Source organism: Mugil cephalus, chromosome 20, assembly GCF_022458985.1.
Source record: "Mugil cephalus isolate CIBA_MC_2020 chromosome 20, CIBA_Mcephalus_1.1, whole genome shotgun sequence".
Classification (NCBI taxonomy): domain Eukaryota; kingdom Metazoa; phylum Chordata; class Actinopteri; order Mugiliformes; family Mugilidae; genus Mugil; species Mugil cephalus.
Window position 1 is genome coordinate 15833782 of NC_061789.1, and position 18188 is coordinate 15851969.

An 18188-nucleotide genomic window follows, 5' to 3' on the forward strand; every position below is an offset into this window, starting at 1 on the left:
AAAAATGTTGCCTGGTCTGATGAGTCTCGATTTCAGCTGTGACATTCAGATGGCAGGGTCAGAATTTGGTGTAAACAACATGAAAGCATGGATCCATCCTGCCTTCTATCAGTGGTTCAGGCTGATGGTGGTGATGGTGTAATGGTGTGGGGGATATTTTCTTGGCACACTTTGGGTCCCTTAGTACAAAGTGAGCATGGTTTAAATGCCACGGCCTACCTGAGTACTGTTGCTGACCATGTCCATCCCTTTATGACCACAGTGGACCATCTTCTGACGGCTACTTCCAGCAGGATAATCCACCATGTCACAAAGCTCATATCATCTCAAACTGGTTTCTGGAACATGACAATGAGTTCACTGTACTCCAGTGGCCTCCACTGTCAACAGATCTCAGTCCAATAGAGCACCTTTGGGATGGGGTGGAACAGGAGATTCCCATCATAGATGTGCAGCCGACAAATCTGCAGCAACTGTGTGATTTACCCTCATTAAGGCAGTTCTGAAGGCAAACAGGGGTCCAACCTTTTACTAGCGAGATGTACCTAATAAAGTGGCCTATGAGTGTAGGTCGGCTGTGAAGTCGTTGCTGTAAGAAAAACAGATGATTTATTGAGGAGTTATAGCAAGATTGTCAACACTTTCGTTTTTTACGAGTCTCACAAACGCAACAAAAGGGCTCTGAGCGACTGATCATCAATTACTCATCGACACTGGAGTTGTTGCCATCTGTTCTTTGCTTCAGGGTTCTCGCTGCATGAGCTAAGGGAACTATCTGTCCTTTCTTTCAGCGTTGAGTCGAGCTATTTAAGCGTCACTCAGCTGCGTTCTATCAAGACTTGAATGCTAAGGCTTTTGAAAGCGTGAGTCTCCTTGACAAATTTCTGAATTGACGGCCCGTGTTAGCGGTATATGTGTTACGCTAAGAGTTTAAGCTGCTGAAACGGACTCCACACTTAACACCTGCAGTGTGCTGACAGGTTGGTGAAAGAGTCTTAAAGAAGCTGGATGTAAAACAAGCAAAAAAAATTTTTATATTTTCTACTTTTTTGCTGACATTATTCCTTTTAGTCTGCTCTGGACTTTATTGCACATACAATTTCCACAGGTGTATAAAAACAAGCACACATGGCGAATATCATTCATCATTCCAGTGCCTCCTAAGATTATTTGTAACTGGTGTCAGATAGTTAGTTTATGCTGCTGCTGTGCCGTCACAATCTCGTCCTGGCGCGAAAGCGCACTTGACCCTCGTCGCCAAATTATTCTTCTGAGCCAAAATCCACACTTCTTCTCCCCAGGATAAAGTTTCTTTGAACATCAAAGCTCTCATTAACATCAGCTCCCATGCGAAGCATCAAACGTGCTGAGATTTACTAAACTGCGCTCAGCTTATTTATGCTCACAGCACAGTGCCAAGTTCAAACAACATCTTGCAGCAAACGTGTAGCGCTTCGCACAAGGCGAAAACACTCCATAAGTAGATTTTGAAACCACCACTTAAAGGCTTTAGTCGTAACTCTGCCTACGTCTGATGGTGCCTGCTGATCGGCGCGCTGTAATCAAATTCAGGTGCACCGAGATGAGGGAGTCATCCATATAGCCTCTTCCAGCTCACATGGAGTCCTCCTAGAAAACAGAGAATGCGTCAAATTCCTTGTGGATTTTCACGGAGGTGGTTACGGGAGGAATCTCGGGGAAGGTCAGCGTGAGACGTGAAGCAGCGGTAATGTAGGTGCAGGTATGCACAGCAGACAGCTCCTTCCATAACACGTGGCTCATTCTTGGCCCGCTCCGAGCCGAGTCGTCCGACTCAATAAGACTAATTCAAGTTTAGCGAACACATTGTCGAGCGCGTGCTGTTGCACCAAAAACAGATGTTCGGTTTAATGAATGCACAAATCTGATAATCAAATCAATTCTCCAAGTATCGGGTGTTGGGATGTGGATGACTAATTGCGTGGTTATGAAAAACTGACATTTTAAACCTAGAGTTATTTATCATGCTGTTGAAAAGTCTGGATGGCTGCCACGGCATTATCTTCAGCAAAGGCACAACGTGTATCAAATTAAACCTGGATCTAAGCTTAGTCAAAGACTAGGAATCAAGAATGTGCTTTAATGATGTAAATCAAAATGTTCTGAATGCTAGCTGATCCCTAAAATGCCGCTGGGGCGGACTGCATGTGCCGAAAACGGCCGCAGCGACTCTGGATGTTCACTTTCACAGGGGAGTCTTCACAGCACCCTTTACTATTACATCCCATTCAGGCCTCTGCAGATGGTGGGAAAGCCAGATGGAAATCCCTGTAGGCTGCCAGTTGTCTTTGAAGCTGAGCTACACGCAGCGGCCGGGGCCGGGGCTAAAAAAAGGCAGGCCTGTGGCAGCTTTGGCCACATTAACATCATCACCAAAAACAAGCTGTTGAGTACATTTACCTCAAAAGTAAACTCGCTCACAGCTGCAAGCAGGCAAACCGTAATTACATTTCATCACACACTGTGCATATAATTTGTACAGCAATGAATAACATTAACAGGGGAAACCAAACACGTACATTCCTTCCCATGATTTAACGTCGGCAAATATGGATACTCTAAATTTGACTAATTGTTTCATTAAGATCAGCAATCAGTCAGTGTTTACAACAACGCATAGAGAGGCCGTAGCCAAAGCTGTTATGTTTTCCCATGACATCAATTTACAGTGGAAACTGAGTGGACTGCTTTACAATAGTTATGACTAAAATATAATGGTGCAATGCATCCAGATGGCTCGGCTGAGTCACATCAGATGGATGCATTTATTTATCATTGCCAGGCACAAGTTTGAGAAACGCCCCGCACACTGATCGACTTGTGGTTGGTGTTTGACCCAAAGCCGTTGGAAGCACTGTACACTTCAACTGTTACCACTGCATTCGAAAACACAAAGCTTTATTTACTCACTAATTTAAGTGGAAACACATCCCTTTGTTACCGTTCCACGTTTGCTCAATGATCCACTTCGTGGGGCTCATACTTCGCCTTGTACTTCTAAACAAATTAAGTAAAATGAATAACAGCGAAGTTTGAATGCACGGGTATATTTGCGAATGCAAATTGTGACAATGTTCGGCAACGGACGCCAACTCTTTCTGTAAAAGGATTAAAATGAAAGCCACTCAAAGTTAGAACAGCTGGGTCGGGCTGTTTTCAAGGCGGCTCAATCAATGTTTAAAGGCAGGATGCCGCTGAACTGTTTTGAATGAGTAACAGGAGCTATGCAGAAACATACCAGGAAATGTTTAAATGCAGGGGGTACGAAAAACCCAGCCACGGAACAACACGCCGCATTATTCAGCGATTAACTCAGCACCGTAAAGCTGCAGCAGACTGTGCTGCTAAAAATAGGAGATCGTATAGCCAGAATAAGCAGCTGGAAGAGAGGGGGGAAAAAAGTTTTCCGTTCTGCCGTGTGTGTGTGTGTGTGTGTGTGCATGTGTGTGTCTGGAATAAAACGGAATCCCTACAATCTGGACATCACATGAAAAAAAAAGGAGGGGGGGGGATAACAACAATGTTGCACCAAACGTTGTGCAGCTCTTTCACACTTCCCCTCTAACATTCCATGATTTCAACAACCGTGACTTTCCCATAAGTCTAATTAACCCTCAAGTGGCTGCTACTTACAGCAGTTAGCTTGAGCTCTGCCCTCTCTCCCTCTCTCTCTCTCTCTCTCTCTCTCTCATTCTCTCCTCCAGTGAGCTTGGCAGGGGGTCGCTTAAGGGTCGACCACGGACAAAAATAACCTCTTGTTTGCTCGCTGGCATGCTGCAACTCGTGGTGTCGTTCCGAGGGTCACACAGAGACCGCGTTTTGGTCGCTTCGTATCGCAGCAAATCTAGAAAAACGGTGACGGCGATGCCGTTTGTAGAAGGCATCTTTCAAGAAAAGGAAGGAAACAATCATGTTATCGCTGCAAGGGACTTTGAATGTGTCATTTGCATATTTAAATGCATGTTTTTTTATGTTTTTTCACAAGTTTTATGTGATGCAGCGCGATTTTTACAAGCTAATATTTGAATAATACCTTTGGAAGTAGAATTCTGCATCAGAGTGCAAAGACTACTTAGCAGATGGCTAAGCTATGATATAATTCATTTAATACAACCACAAGGCTGCTGACTCAAAAGGAAAGCTTCTTAGTTTTCATCAGCTATAGTCTTTATATTGGATTAAATGTACAGTATGTGGCTTTGATTCAAATGACATTAACAGAAACCTGGTTTTAGTGTGTCACAATCTAATGTGATGGCGTCATCAAAAAAAAAAAAAAAAAAACAGATTTGCGGGATTGCTTAAGTGTAAAAAAGTCATTACCCCCAAATTGCCGTTAATGTACCGGGCGTACGCAGGGGCAGCGTGGCACCGCATACCTTTTCCATGCCTGAGTGGAAAGTGAAAACCTCTTTCCTCGCTCGGTATCATGTATCAGGACACAGTTTTGGTGCGCGGATAAAACAGACTCTGGAGACTCCCGTGCGCGCTCACAACATTTACTGAGTCTTTAAAAGAGGCTGAAAACTGATGCTGCAGTTTTTTAGTTTTTATTCCATGAGTCGTTCTTGTCCTGTTGAAAAGTCGCTCCTACCGCACATTAAACACAACTCCTGCCAGTTCACTCGGATATCGCGCTGGTGGCGGTTAATGTAGCCTCATTTTGATCTGATGCTGCCTTAAATTGCATTATTTCAAACAACTGATCAGGTTCAGGAAGGTTTTCAACTTTAACTGCTCAAAACACACGCAAACAGACTTCGATGGGGAAAATAAGTGCAGTTTCCCTTTAAGTTTGGGGGCTAGCATCCAGTGCGCAAAGCCTATCTGTTTCTTAAATCTGAAATTCTGAACATTTTCTTCCTGAACTCCCTGACAATGTACCCAACACATCCAACTGGTATGCATACATTTTTTTTTTCGTCACCAGGAAAAGATCAGGAATAATATTTGTTCTCTGGAATAACAGGTAAGAATAACAGTGTGACCACAGCTCAGCCTCCAGAGAGACACATGGTTGGAGCAGCGTGCTGAAAGAACACAGTCCAGACCACAGGGGAAGCATTAATGGCTCTATAAATGCCAGGAATATAACGTATGCACTTTTGTCTTTCGATGGGCAATGCATTATGCATTCTCTATACTAGAGGCAGTGTGAAGTGAAGTAAAAGTCACTGCAATCATCACCTACTGTACGTATCTCATCCCAGATGGAGAGGTGCACATGTCAGAAATCAATTACAGCTGAAAACAACTGAAAACCATAAGCTTACCTAAGGCCTCTCCCTTTTTTATGTCTGTCAGATACACTCCCCCTATTCATCTACTGTCATCTCCCTGAAACTGATTTACTTCCTGACTCAGCTATGGGAAACAGTGAAGTTACCCTGATTACAGACATTTCCTTCCTCCACCATTCACAGCAATGCCTGGAATGGCCGCACTATTTACTCAGGCCCGAAGCAGTAAACTGCAGATCCCACACCCACATGGCATATGCATCACGGGTTACAAAGGCCAAGGGTTCCTGGGAGAGTAGTTTCTTCTTAATCCAGACAGAAAAAAAATATTGTTTCACAAGAGACGGAATTAAGACAGTATGACCAGGTTGGTTGCTATTGGTTGCAAACGGTTGTGTTTTGACTGAATCCACGGTGCTGCTGCCAGGCCAAAGACTGAATTTATGATCCACTCTCCCAAGAGAGACCCCCCTTTGACTCTGGGGCCTTCTGAAAGTCTCCAAACTTCCCCCAAGCTAGTGACAAAAATCCAATTTCTGATGTATTTCAGCTGGTTAAAAGGTTATTGAAGATGTCTTAAATCCCAAAGGAACTGGATCATCAGGACAACCAAAACTCTAAAAAGTGAAGTTATTGTCTTCATCATTGTTAATTATGAACTAACCTTGGATTAAAGCATAGAAGAAAAAAAAACAAAGAAAATTAATCTTGCGTGCTCCAGATATCCATTAAAGCAGGACTGTTTCTCCATCAAGGTGCCCAGCGCTCATCTAATTATATCCAGCACAACAAGATGTCCCACATTCTCTGCGAGTGTCACCACAGGGGGGCACTAAGAGCTCACCATAATTTATTTGTTTGCGGGGCAGCCTCACGTTGTCACATTTTGATTATTTACAGGCATACCAGGGATGCCTGTCTCCTTGCACCAGCCATCTGATTACAGTTTTGTTATGTAATCTAAGGAAATACAATGAGACACTTCTTCTCGTCATATTTATAACAACGTCTCCGCTCCGTCATATAATATGCGCCTTGCAAAAATGAATAAAGAAAACCTCTTTTTTTTCTTCGTCTCGTCTGCATATGTTATTTCTGTGAGCAAGTTAGGCTAATTGGCAGAACTAAGCAACAGGGTATTATATTTCTATATTAATTTAATATCACAATAATGTAATGTCAACACTTATGACATCTAGATAAGTGAGCTGGCACATAATACCACTCTGGTGATTTACTGCAGGTAATATATACAGCAGTTTTTTTTAAATTACACTGCCATCTAGTGTGAGAAAACAGTACTGCTACGTCGGCCTTCCACCTGTGTCCTATATCCTTCAGATTTTCTTTCCAAATACTGCCAGGTGGAGGAAGGAGAAGGAAGCTGTCGTCCCCGACCTGCTACTACTCAGGGGGCGTACGTGTCCCCATTAAAGACACATCATGGCTGCAGCTGGTCCACAGCAAACGATGACATCTTAGCGTAGCATTTAGCACGGACTGAAACCTAAAGCAGGTGCGGCCCATTAGCAAAACGCTCCTCGGAGGCACGCGTGTCAACTAACGTGACCTCCCGCGGTGGGAAGTACAAGATAAATGGAGCGTCACCCAAAAGTTGGAGGCATGAATTTAGTGTTTCATGTCCAACGGTTCACATACAGAAATTATAAGGGAATAAAGAACAGCCTCCTTTCATAGCGAGGGGGGTGGACTGGATACGCAGACACAACAGGGCGAAGTCTTTCTCGGCAGTAGCTCGCCGCTTGGCGCGTTTGCATCGAGGAGGTTAAAATTATATCCGAAGTGTTGCTTCAGTGATAATTTTAAAATCTTTTCAGTTCACATGCCCTCCATCAGCTCTGCCCCAAATATGGAGCCAAGTACGAAGCGGTAAGAGTGTGATAATATTAGTCAGTGATTCTCTCCCTTGGAGGCAAACGGTTGGAGCGACTCCATCGTGAATCTGCAGGATCTCATCTGTTCTGCAATGTGTGTTTTAAAAGAACGGAGATTCTGCTCATGATCAGGATAACTCAGAGTCATTTTTAAAGTGTTATCTTTACAAATTGGGGGATAGACGTCAGTTTCTTCCGTAGCTGCTTCACTACAACAAATCCGTTACACAAAACTAAGCAATGTACGATAAATTGTAAATTCTGCACAAACTTGAAACTTTCCCAAAATAAACTTTCCTCATATTTTTGTAAAATCGGAAACATTTCTTACTGGGTCTGGGTACATGTAAGACTAAATTATTGCTTTCAATGGTCCCAACTTCCCTCAGATGACATCAAAATCCATCAAACCGTTGTTAAGTTGTAAAAATGAAGAAGCAAACAAGTAAACACAGGAAATAAAGTCCTCGTCTCGGCGGGAGTCCGGGGAAAGATGCTCGCTGTGCTCATGCCGAAATGAAGCCTCTACTTGTAGCAAACATTAGGCAACGGCGATCCTCGTAATCAAACAAGTTGCACAAGAGTGACATTTTCTTCATCAGCCCGCTCATGTTTTCTTTCACCCCAGACGCTTTTTAGAGAGAAAAGTGTCTACATTTGAAGAGAAAATTGCTGTTTTCAGCCATGTCCCCACGAGCACCTGCAGTAAAATAAACTGTGATTTTTTTATTAGATTTTCTATATTTTAAACACCAAAGAAGAAGCAATATCCCTCTCTAGTGGCTAAACAAAAGAAAGGAGGCATGTAGTATTTTTAGTTAGTTACTGGTGTTTTTTTTTTGTTTTTTTTTTTGTTTTTTTCTGAAAGCAAACCATGCCAGCTCGATGAGTAATTTCAATAGAGTCCTTTCATTTTCCGGCAGTATGTTCCACTCTTGCAGCGACTACAAATGTGTCATCAGAGTCTGCAGCCGTGATTGCGGCTTACACGAATAAACCAGCTCCGGCTTGACTCTCACTGGACGTAAATGTCAGAACTATTTGAGGGGACAGACACTGCCATTTGGCAAAAACTTCACTGGAGCCACGGAGACTTCTGAGTGCTATCGTTGGGAGGAACACAGCGTTTTGCTTTAAATAGAAAAGCCTCGGAGGGTTGATGTGAAATATCAGCCTTGTTCTTTATACCATTTACACTATTTAGCTCGTAGTTGTTCACTGCAGCCCACGGTAACCCTAACTCGCTTTGTCATTGTGGTTTTTAAAGGAGTGTTTGGGATTTTTTTCAGGGAAACAGCTTTGATTTAAGAAATATCTGCGGCAGTAGTCACAACCGAGCCCGGCGCTCAGACCGACCTTCCCATGTACAATGCTAAAAAGGAATTTACTGATTGCTGGTCAAAAGAGTTTTCTGTTGACCAAGAACTCAATTAATCAGCCTTCAGCTGGAATTAAAACATCATCAAATGCTTCACATGCTTTACCAGGAAATTGGTCATGTGGGACGATACTTGACTTCTGAAAGACTGCAGTATTTTGGGTCATTTTCTGGGCTTTGTATATCTCCCTTTTTCATCTGTCTGGCTGATTCCAGATAACTGTACTTAAAGCATTTCTGACATCTCTAACTTGACCACAGAGGCCGGTGACAGAGCTTACAAAAGAGCTCATGGTCATTTTCAAAGCTTATCAGCACTGGAAATGTATACACCTATATGTATGTGTTATATTTCACTGATTAGGGATTGAGTGGGCGTAAAAGAAACTATCCGAACGACACAGGAGGAAACGCACCGAGAGAAACAGATCATAAAAACACTTGTTATGGACGCAATTTACGGCTAAGAGGCCTGCGGCTGTCAGTTTCAATTCACCTCCACCGAACAGCTCCAGAAATAAAACCGAGAAAATATTGGGTAGGGGAAAGGCACGGACAGATATACGACTTGGCGAGAGTAAAGTTGCGGATGGAAACGGAACAGCCGGAAAAAACAAACGTCTAGTCATGCTGCGCAAAGCACCAGCCTGACAGGAGTTGAGGTGAATGAAAGCACCATTTGTCGTAAATAGAAAAAGTTGTCCCCGTCCCGACGCAGATTGTCTGGTCTGATCACGTTGTAAATAAATTATACTTTGACGCATTGAGGCCGCATCCCAATAAAATAGTCGATACGATACATGAAAGTCGAAATATAAATGACTCCGCTTCCTCCCCTCGATATGCAAAGACACAGAGAAATAAAGCCAGAATCAATGAAACAACAGATAAGTGAGAGACGCTAAAGTCTCTTGTAAACTAATATGAAGCTCACATCATCTCGCTGTGTTTTGATGTGACCGTGCAGATCTGGATGTTTTCAGATACTGTTCACAGATGATGCCGCGCTGGGCAGACCTGAGTCTTTCCCTCAAAGGTCAAATTTAGCCTCAATTTGATTTGAGAGACCCGGCCAAGTGTCTGCTGCGTCTGTGTGTGCGCGTGTGCACTCCTGCCAAATTCCTCCAGAGTGCATGTCAGGGAGATCAGCTTTGCTCCAGTAAAATGTGTGGGCCCAAAATAGGCCTGATCGAAGAATAGTGTTTCATATTACATTGCACAGGAGACCCGTGCAGCGAAAGCTCTTACCGATGCCCTCTTCACTTTTCTAGACTGAGGTCTCCACTCCTCCGGAGCAGCACACAGAGGGCTCGTATAAGATGCTAGTCAAGGTCGCAATATCGCCACAGTAAACTTAGAGCCAAGGACAGCGCAAATATAAAACGTTCTGTTTCTTCTCCTGGCCTGAAATTGCCATTGATGAACATACTCTACTATTTTAATACATTGCGTTCCTCTGTCAGTATATATGGATTTATAAAAATTGATTTATTGTCACAGAGCTCTAAATGCATCCACAGGCTCTGTGCATGTAGTGATGTGCATTTTTTTGTGGGCTTGCTCACCTGGGAACGGACTGGACTCACATTCAGACATCGCTGCTACACTTGAGTCCCAATTCTCTGGGATACGTGCCAAGGCTGCCAACCCAATTCTGGATATCTCTGCTGTGGCAGGACCACGGTTTTTCCCCCTCCAAGCAGCTAATGTTCCCAGCACCAAAAAGCATTATGCCCTTCCACAGTCCCAGACCTACATATCTGGGTCTGTCACATGTAATGCATTGCCTACAGCAAGAGTGATTTTTGAAAGGCAAGGTGAATAGCCAATGACACCGGAAAATAACCCCCTGCAGCTGTAATCCTTGAAATGGTGCAGCAAAAGCTACGGCGTTTTTGTCCAACTGAACTTTCATTCAAGTGGCAACGGGGCGTCCTGGGTTAATGACTGAAGCTGTGCAGCATATAGTGTTAATTGGATGTGATCGGCGTGAGTCGAGCAAGTCACCGCTATCATCTACTTATCTCCTTGTAATCTGCACTGGCAAATGTCAGAAAACCAGAATATATTACTCCAGTGTAATTATAGAATTTAAATATTTAAAAATAGACCATCGTTTGGACCGAGCATCCACTCTAATGAGTGGTGTGACATTTGGAAATGATTTCTATTAGACAGACACAGTGCCAACAAATGCAGCCTTTTACATAAAAAAAGACACAATTACAATTAAATTCTAATTGTACTTAATGCAGAATTCCCCTAGAATTGCTACAGTTCCAACCAAAGTCTAACACTTGGAGATCGGTCCACTCCAAAACTTTATTTCATTTGAGTCATTTAGATGTTCCTCTGATTAATCCAGTTGGGTTTCAATTCCAGTTCACTGATCACTAATCATCACTGAGGCCATGAAGCAGCAAAGCATCCAGACAACATTATACTGCCACCTCCATGCTTCAGGTGGAATTCTGTGATTTCACCTTCAAACAGCTAAACCTTTGCCTCATCAGCATCAGTGTCAGTCTAAAGCAGGGCTCTTCGACGTTTTTCAGGCCAAGGTCCCCCAAACTATCATTTTGCATTCAATATTAAGCTATTCAAACAATACACAAATATATATTTTTTTATTTCAAATGTGTGCAACAGTAGGGTGGCCTAACAGTTGCCATAAACATAAATGTACATAAATCTGTGGGGGAAAATTGAGAAATGAAAAATGTCTAATCAACCAAAGATTTTGCGACCCCCTGTGGTACTTCCACGGACACCCTAGGGGTCACAGACCCCCTGTTGAAGACCTATGGTCTAAAGGATATTCTTCCCAAAGATATGGTTTAGCCTTGACTTCCAGGATGAGTTGTCGACACGCTCTTTGAGTAATTGTGGAGGGCTGGTCGCTTCTGGGAGGATTCGCTATTGTTTCCGAGTCTCTTCCATCTTTACATAATGCCTCAGTGTGGATTCTGTGGAATCCTGCTGACTTAGATGTAGCTTTGTAACACTTCTCAGGCAAACATATTTCAATCACATTCATCCTCAACTCTTCTGCTTTGGATTTCGGTGTAGTGTGTCCGCTGGCGAGAGCTATAAGACTGTAAGTGTGAAAACCAAAAGTCTTAACAAATAGTAACTGTGCTTCTCTGCTATAGCCAAATAGTCTGTTATAGTCTGTTCAGTGTAAAAAAATCCAAAATCTCTGTGACTCTCTGGGTTACACAATTAGCTATAATAATAGCAGTAGCACTTTGAATACATCTTTTGTATGATGTATGTTGTGCGTTTCCTGCCCTCTTCTGTTGAGTCAGAAAAGCATCCACATGTTCACATTTAAACAAAATGGATGAATTTATGGTTTAAAACAAACAAACAAAAAAAACACATTATGGATTTGAATATTTACCATATTTAAACTCCCACACATGCCACTGTCTGTGCATTGTTTATCTAAAACAATGACATTTTTGTTCAGGCTTAGAGATACTGATACAATCTTCCACACTGCTTTCAATCAATATGTTGTACAGTTATGTTTATTGCGATTCTGCCTTTTTTTTCTTTTTTTTTTAAGGAAAAGAAATATCTCCAAAATAACAACGATGTCCAGGAGTTCTGTCTAACATTCTTTTTTGCTTCAGACAGAGTTTGAAGTCTTTCCAGTTGCTATTTCCAGCCACAGAGGAGTCAGATACTAAGAAGTATTTCTATCCAGACTTTGTCAGAATAATAAGCAGACACACCTGTTTGTATGCCAGTGACCAGACAGACAATCTTCTCGTGTCAGGAATGTGCGAACAAAGAGCGGACGAAAGAGCTTGGTTTATGAGGCACTAACATCCTAAATGTGCCTTTTACAACATGTGGAAAATCATGAGAGGTTGAACTATAATCTTGTGACACCATTATAAAATTCTGTCTGGTATCTTAAAAAGCTTTCCTTACTCCGATGTGTGTCACCTAAACACAATGAAAGTCAGCTGGGCACTCAACTAATCAGATTTACTTTAAAACACTGCTGTTTTAAATCAGCTCAATTTAAATAGTTTGAGCACACAAACTATCAAAGATAATTCCGAAAAAGGCTGGACCATTTTAAGGCACCGGTTCAGGTAGTGATTTGTGCAGACAAGACAAGAAAAAAAACAAAAAAAACAACAACAAATAAAATGAATTACAGATTATCGTCTGCCCTGCAGTTTTAAAGTGATTTTCAAGACACACTGAAAACAAATCATGCTGCTTATGTCAAATGCATATTTAAAAGCCAGGAATTTCTTAACAACATCGCAGGGCAATCACAACCTTCAAAAAAAAAAAAAAAAAAAAAAAAAAAAAGCTGGTTTCCAATAGAGCAGTGACCTTGAGGCTCACATTACTTTCTCGGCTATTTTTCATTTGTGGCAAATCTCAAAGTAATATCCTGCAGCTTTAGCATCAGGTCATGAAACACTTGCACAGTACAGTGTGCCATCAGGTCTGTCTCACTCATGGTCATCCGGGCTATTTTTTCCCGTTACCATGACAACATTTCTCTGCACTCCTCTGCCTCTTGATTGTGTGGAAAATGAACAAGAAGACAAAGGGAAAAATGTCAGCCGCTGAGAGGCAGAGACTGAACACCGACGAACAGTCACCACTGGCTGGCCCTTTTTTGTCTCCAAATTACTTAAAAGCCTCCCCGCGTTGTGTTGGAGATGTTGCTTGTCTCACCAGCGTCGGTCTCCGTGTAGCTGTCTATCTATAGCCATGGAAAAGTATGTCAATCCTTCACTGTCATAGGACGTTAATGGAACCAGTCACATGGTGCGAGGCTCAGGTCTGGTTTTAAAGGATGTTTCGGAGGTGGCTCAAATCCTCAGCAGCTCGTACAGTTGCACACTGTTGGCTGCACTTACTAGAGCGACCTTCAAATTTTGAACACACGACTTTGCTCCCACTATTTCCAGTATCCTCTCGTACTTCTCATAAGTAGGACAAAGGGAAAAGGAAAACAAGCGCACTGGATGTTCACCAAGGCCCCCTCTGGGTCCAAAAGCCCGAAGTGAAAGCTAACAGCTTTTTGACCCAATAAGACTTGATGAACAGACCTGAGAACCCGGCTGCCTGTGGAGGAAGGTCTAAAAGTTGAGTGTGAAAGTTTGGATTTTTTATTTTTTTTTTCAAGTGTTTCCAGGAAACTCACAAAAAAATAGGTCTAAATCAACTCTTACGGACATATACATTGGCACAAATGTCTCTTAAGAGTTGTAAAAGAACAGTGAAATAACACTATCTACATATCATGTCTAGGAAAAGTGTTCTGTGGGACTGTGCCAGTTGTGGAATAAAGTATATAGTTTATATTTACAGATCTTCAACCCAGGGTCCGTGACTCCTAGAGGGTCCACGGAGGTACTGCAGGGAGATCGCAAAATCTTTGGTTGATCAGACATTTTTATATATATTTCTTTGATTTTCCCCCACAATATTGAATGAATCCAACATATTTTAGCAAATGACACTCTGACTCTGTCAGGTTCCCTGCAATTGGCCAAGAGTCTGTTCAGTCCCCAGGTAAAATTAAAACTTGAATCTGTCAATTATTTTCTTTATCTGTCAATTGTTTATACCAGTCAGGTATGTTTATGTTTACGGCAGATGCATGGTCACCCTACTGTTGCACATAAAATGTGAAACAAAAAATGAATATTTGAACTTCTGTATTATTTGAATAGCTTAAAATTGAATGCAGAATGAGGACAATAATGATATTTATAATTTTCACAAGCCCAGTTTAACATAGAACACATATAGTAGGTAGGGGGACCCTACTTAACCTCTCTGTTACTTGTGGGTCTTTGGCATGAAAAACATTGAAGACCCCTGATCTGCAGTGAAGCGTCGGCTTTGTGACTTCGTAAATGGTATTTTGCTCATTCTTAAAATCAACGGTCTGTGAAGTTTCTCATTTTCTCATCCAGGTCATAATAATCCAAAAGAAGCTTAGAAAGGCAACTAGACTTGTAGAGTTTTGAGAAGTTTCGCCGCTCATCCAAGTAGCTTCTTCAGTTCTGAGAGACTGGTGAGAAGCTGGGGTTTAAATAAGGAAGTTTCTCTGTGGCTATTCTCAAAACTTAATATCAATTCAAACTTCTGTTTGTGAATGCATTTCCTTCCTCTTAAGACATCTGCAAAGATATTTTCTGAAGAGACTCATGTGCCATGTGCCAATCAATAACATGAAACCAGAAGTTAGTTATTTATTTCATTTACTTACTTAATTACTCATTTCATGTCATTTATTTATCATTTGATTTATTTATTTATTTTCCCTACCACATCTTACTGTTTTTAGTCTTTAATTCTCCAGTGTTTCCCCGCGGGGGCCTGCCACGCTTGGGGAGCCGTCCCTTGGGTCCCTTCGGCCTGGATGGTTGAGTGTGTGTGTATGTGTGGGGCGTGTGTGTGTGTGTTTGTGGGTGTGGGTGGGAACGGGTTTGTTCTTGATTTGTTTCTTGTAATATTTTATGCTCTTTTTTTTTGTGAAGCACTTTGTGTTGCACTTTCTGTTTTGCATGAAAGGTGCTATATAAATGAAGTATGATTTGATTTGATTTGATTGATACTTTCACATTGCCTTGTACATGCGCCTGTCGGCGACTGAATGTGAATGAAATTAAAGTCCTCCTTGTGGTCAGAAATTCCACAGGGTTGGTCGGCAAAAGGGAAAATCTAAAAGTTTAAAGAGTCCTTAGCAGGAAGCCTGTGTCTCGTCCACACACTGCGGTGCCTCATGTAACAGTGAGTAGTTCATTCAGCATCGAGACAACGCGGAGATGAAAAGAAACCACTGAGCTGACAAGGTCGTAAGGTCGGGTGCATTTGTTTGTGTGTCTCGCTTTGAAGTGGAGAGCTTCAGACCATTACCGCGGGTTCACATGACAAATGACTGTCTGCATGACATGTTCTGTTTTACGCAGCTCCCACGACATGTTACTGTTGCGATATTGCAGCATTGTGTTGCAGAATGAGAAAGGTCAGCAAGCAATTTTGTGCTGTCCTCTTTTTGGAGGATTTTATTTATCTTTAACAACTACCGTCTGGGTTTTACAATAGGTCATTTTACTGCTGCTTCGGCCGCTGCAGAGTATTTTTGCAGTCCTTTACAGGCGGGGATGCTACATGCTCGGTGTTATTACTGATTCTGTTCAGGCTGATCAAAACACTGCTGTTTAAGTGACATGTAAAGGCAACCGCTTAAAAAAGGACAGATAAATATAGAGCTCTAATGAACAGAATTAGACAAGACTAGGGGGGGGGGGAAAGTGTAGATCCAACCCTCTGTCACAGAGAGGTATGAATATGCAGATAAATTAAGCAACATCAAAACTCCTTCAGCATATTGTGACACTGCTGCTGACACTGAATATATTTTTCTGTGTGTCTGACACGCAGAAAAAAAACAGACCCCTGCTGACATTTAGAAGTGAAAGTATAATCAAAGAGTTAACCTCTCAAAGGAGACAACAGAGAGAAAATGCTTCAGCCCATCCGAGAGGGTGTCAATATTTAACCATATGGAAAACCGACGTATGTTTTTAAATTCCTATTTACCGTGAGGCGCTTAAAGCATCCGTAGGAGGGCTTTACAAGTTTCTTCGTGTGCGGAGAGCGCCTCCAGCTCACTGTAACAGCAGCACTTATGTCTTCCCTCAGCTGTGAGCATGTGACACTTGCATTACTCAACTGTAACAAAACAGGATAATAATAAAATCCCCCGCCGTGCGAGCATTTAATTAGGCCCTCTCGCCGTCTGAGGAGAATTCCAACCCTTTTCCCACCTGCTCCCACCTAAAGCATGGCACGGAGCGACGCGTGCCAACAGAATTTTGGCCAATGACGCGCCTGCACTATAAGCAGTTGTCGTGCCCCAGAGAACAAACTTTCACAGAACATTTACAGTCCTGCAGAAATGTCACTTGTTCCAAAAACTTCATTCATTTGTTCCACCTTGTTCATTACTTACTCTATTTTGGTGAAAGCTGAAATGTCAAACCGCAAATGGCAAATAATGCAGACTGAACAAGGCAACCAACGTTTGAAACATCCTTGAACTTGAGATAAATAAAACCAGTTAAGTCTCAGGATTCCTTGGAGGATTGTTAAAACATAAGCACGTACCATTTCTTTTTTTGTTGTTGTTGTTGTTTTTTTGCATCTAATGAAGCCGAGGAGATTCTTTTCTAACTGTAGGATGGCGAATAAATTAAAAACTGTTGACTCATCAGCCGTTTCACACAATATCAATACCCCACACGGAGTCACAAGATTATAACTAACGTCTTAGTCACTCACTATTTTGCACTTTACGGCTACCTTTTAAATGAGAAGTCACCATCTGGAGCTCGCCTCTTCCTAATAAATCTGCATTGTTTTCACTTTGAAGGAACTCTATCTAAAGTTTCACCCTTGGGAGCTGTGCGGGCTATTTATAGGGAACTTTAGAGATGCACGAAGACGAGACGAAACAAAAACACCCCTGACAGCCCATTGTAAATAAAAGTAGCCTCCCGTAGACGAGATGATTCAAGATCAAACGAAAGAGATTGAGATTTCTCAGGTGGCGGGCGGTGAGCCTCCTTTCGCTAATCATAATTTTAGATGAAAAGGTTCCTCTAAAAATAATTTGGCAACTCGCTTTGCAGCAGATCGGCCCCTTCATCATCTGTTACTGTTTGTAAGTGATCGGTAATTAATAGCTGAGGTCGACACGTGGCCCGCCGCATGAAATGAACTCTGGAATAAAGTGATCTGCATACGATTATCTGAATAAACAGCAGTCGAAAGGTTAATCAAACTGACATTCAGATCATAGTGTTTTAAGCGTTATTAGCTGTGCCATCTCCCTTTTGTTTTTGCCTCTGCCCCTCTGGCCTAGAGCAGATAGGTCTCCACATATGTGCACGGGCTCTTCTCAAGGTTTCTTCCTGTTTACCAGGTTTCAGGTTCTGGCCTCTGTAACACATCTTCAGACTACATGGACTGTTATTGGCTCTGTAATACAAACTCAACATATAACTGAATGGTGGCGAGAGCACATTTAAATTGAGCTTGACACGACCGTGAACACCAGTGGCTTGGAATACGCACCATACACTGTTGTACTCCCTTGATCTGACCTTTACGAACAATGGCAAATATTAACTTTCTACAGAAATGTAACCTCAGCGGAGGAGAAAAAACTGAATGGTAGTTCCTTAGATATCCCTTGTGTTACGACTGCGTGGGTGAAGCGACAACGACAGAGGCCAGGAGGGTCAGAGCGCTAATTAAAACTGCTAAGCTCAAACGTACTCCATGGATAGACTTCTATGACGGTATCTGTCCCTTATTGTTTTTTTTTTCTCACATGGGGTTTTTTGAGATAATTTTCTGCAGCATGAAATATTATCAGAGAGATCTTCAAAGCGTGAGATCGTGAGATACTTTTCTGTGTATCAAGGACGTTTGAATGGACATCAACACCAGTTTCTCCAACAAAACACATGCAAAAAGCTATACACAAAATTCAAATTCTGGGTTTAAGCAGCCTCCTACTTGGTTAAATTGATTAAAGTGACATTGCCCTTGATGCAGTAAGTTGGATTTCATTTTTTT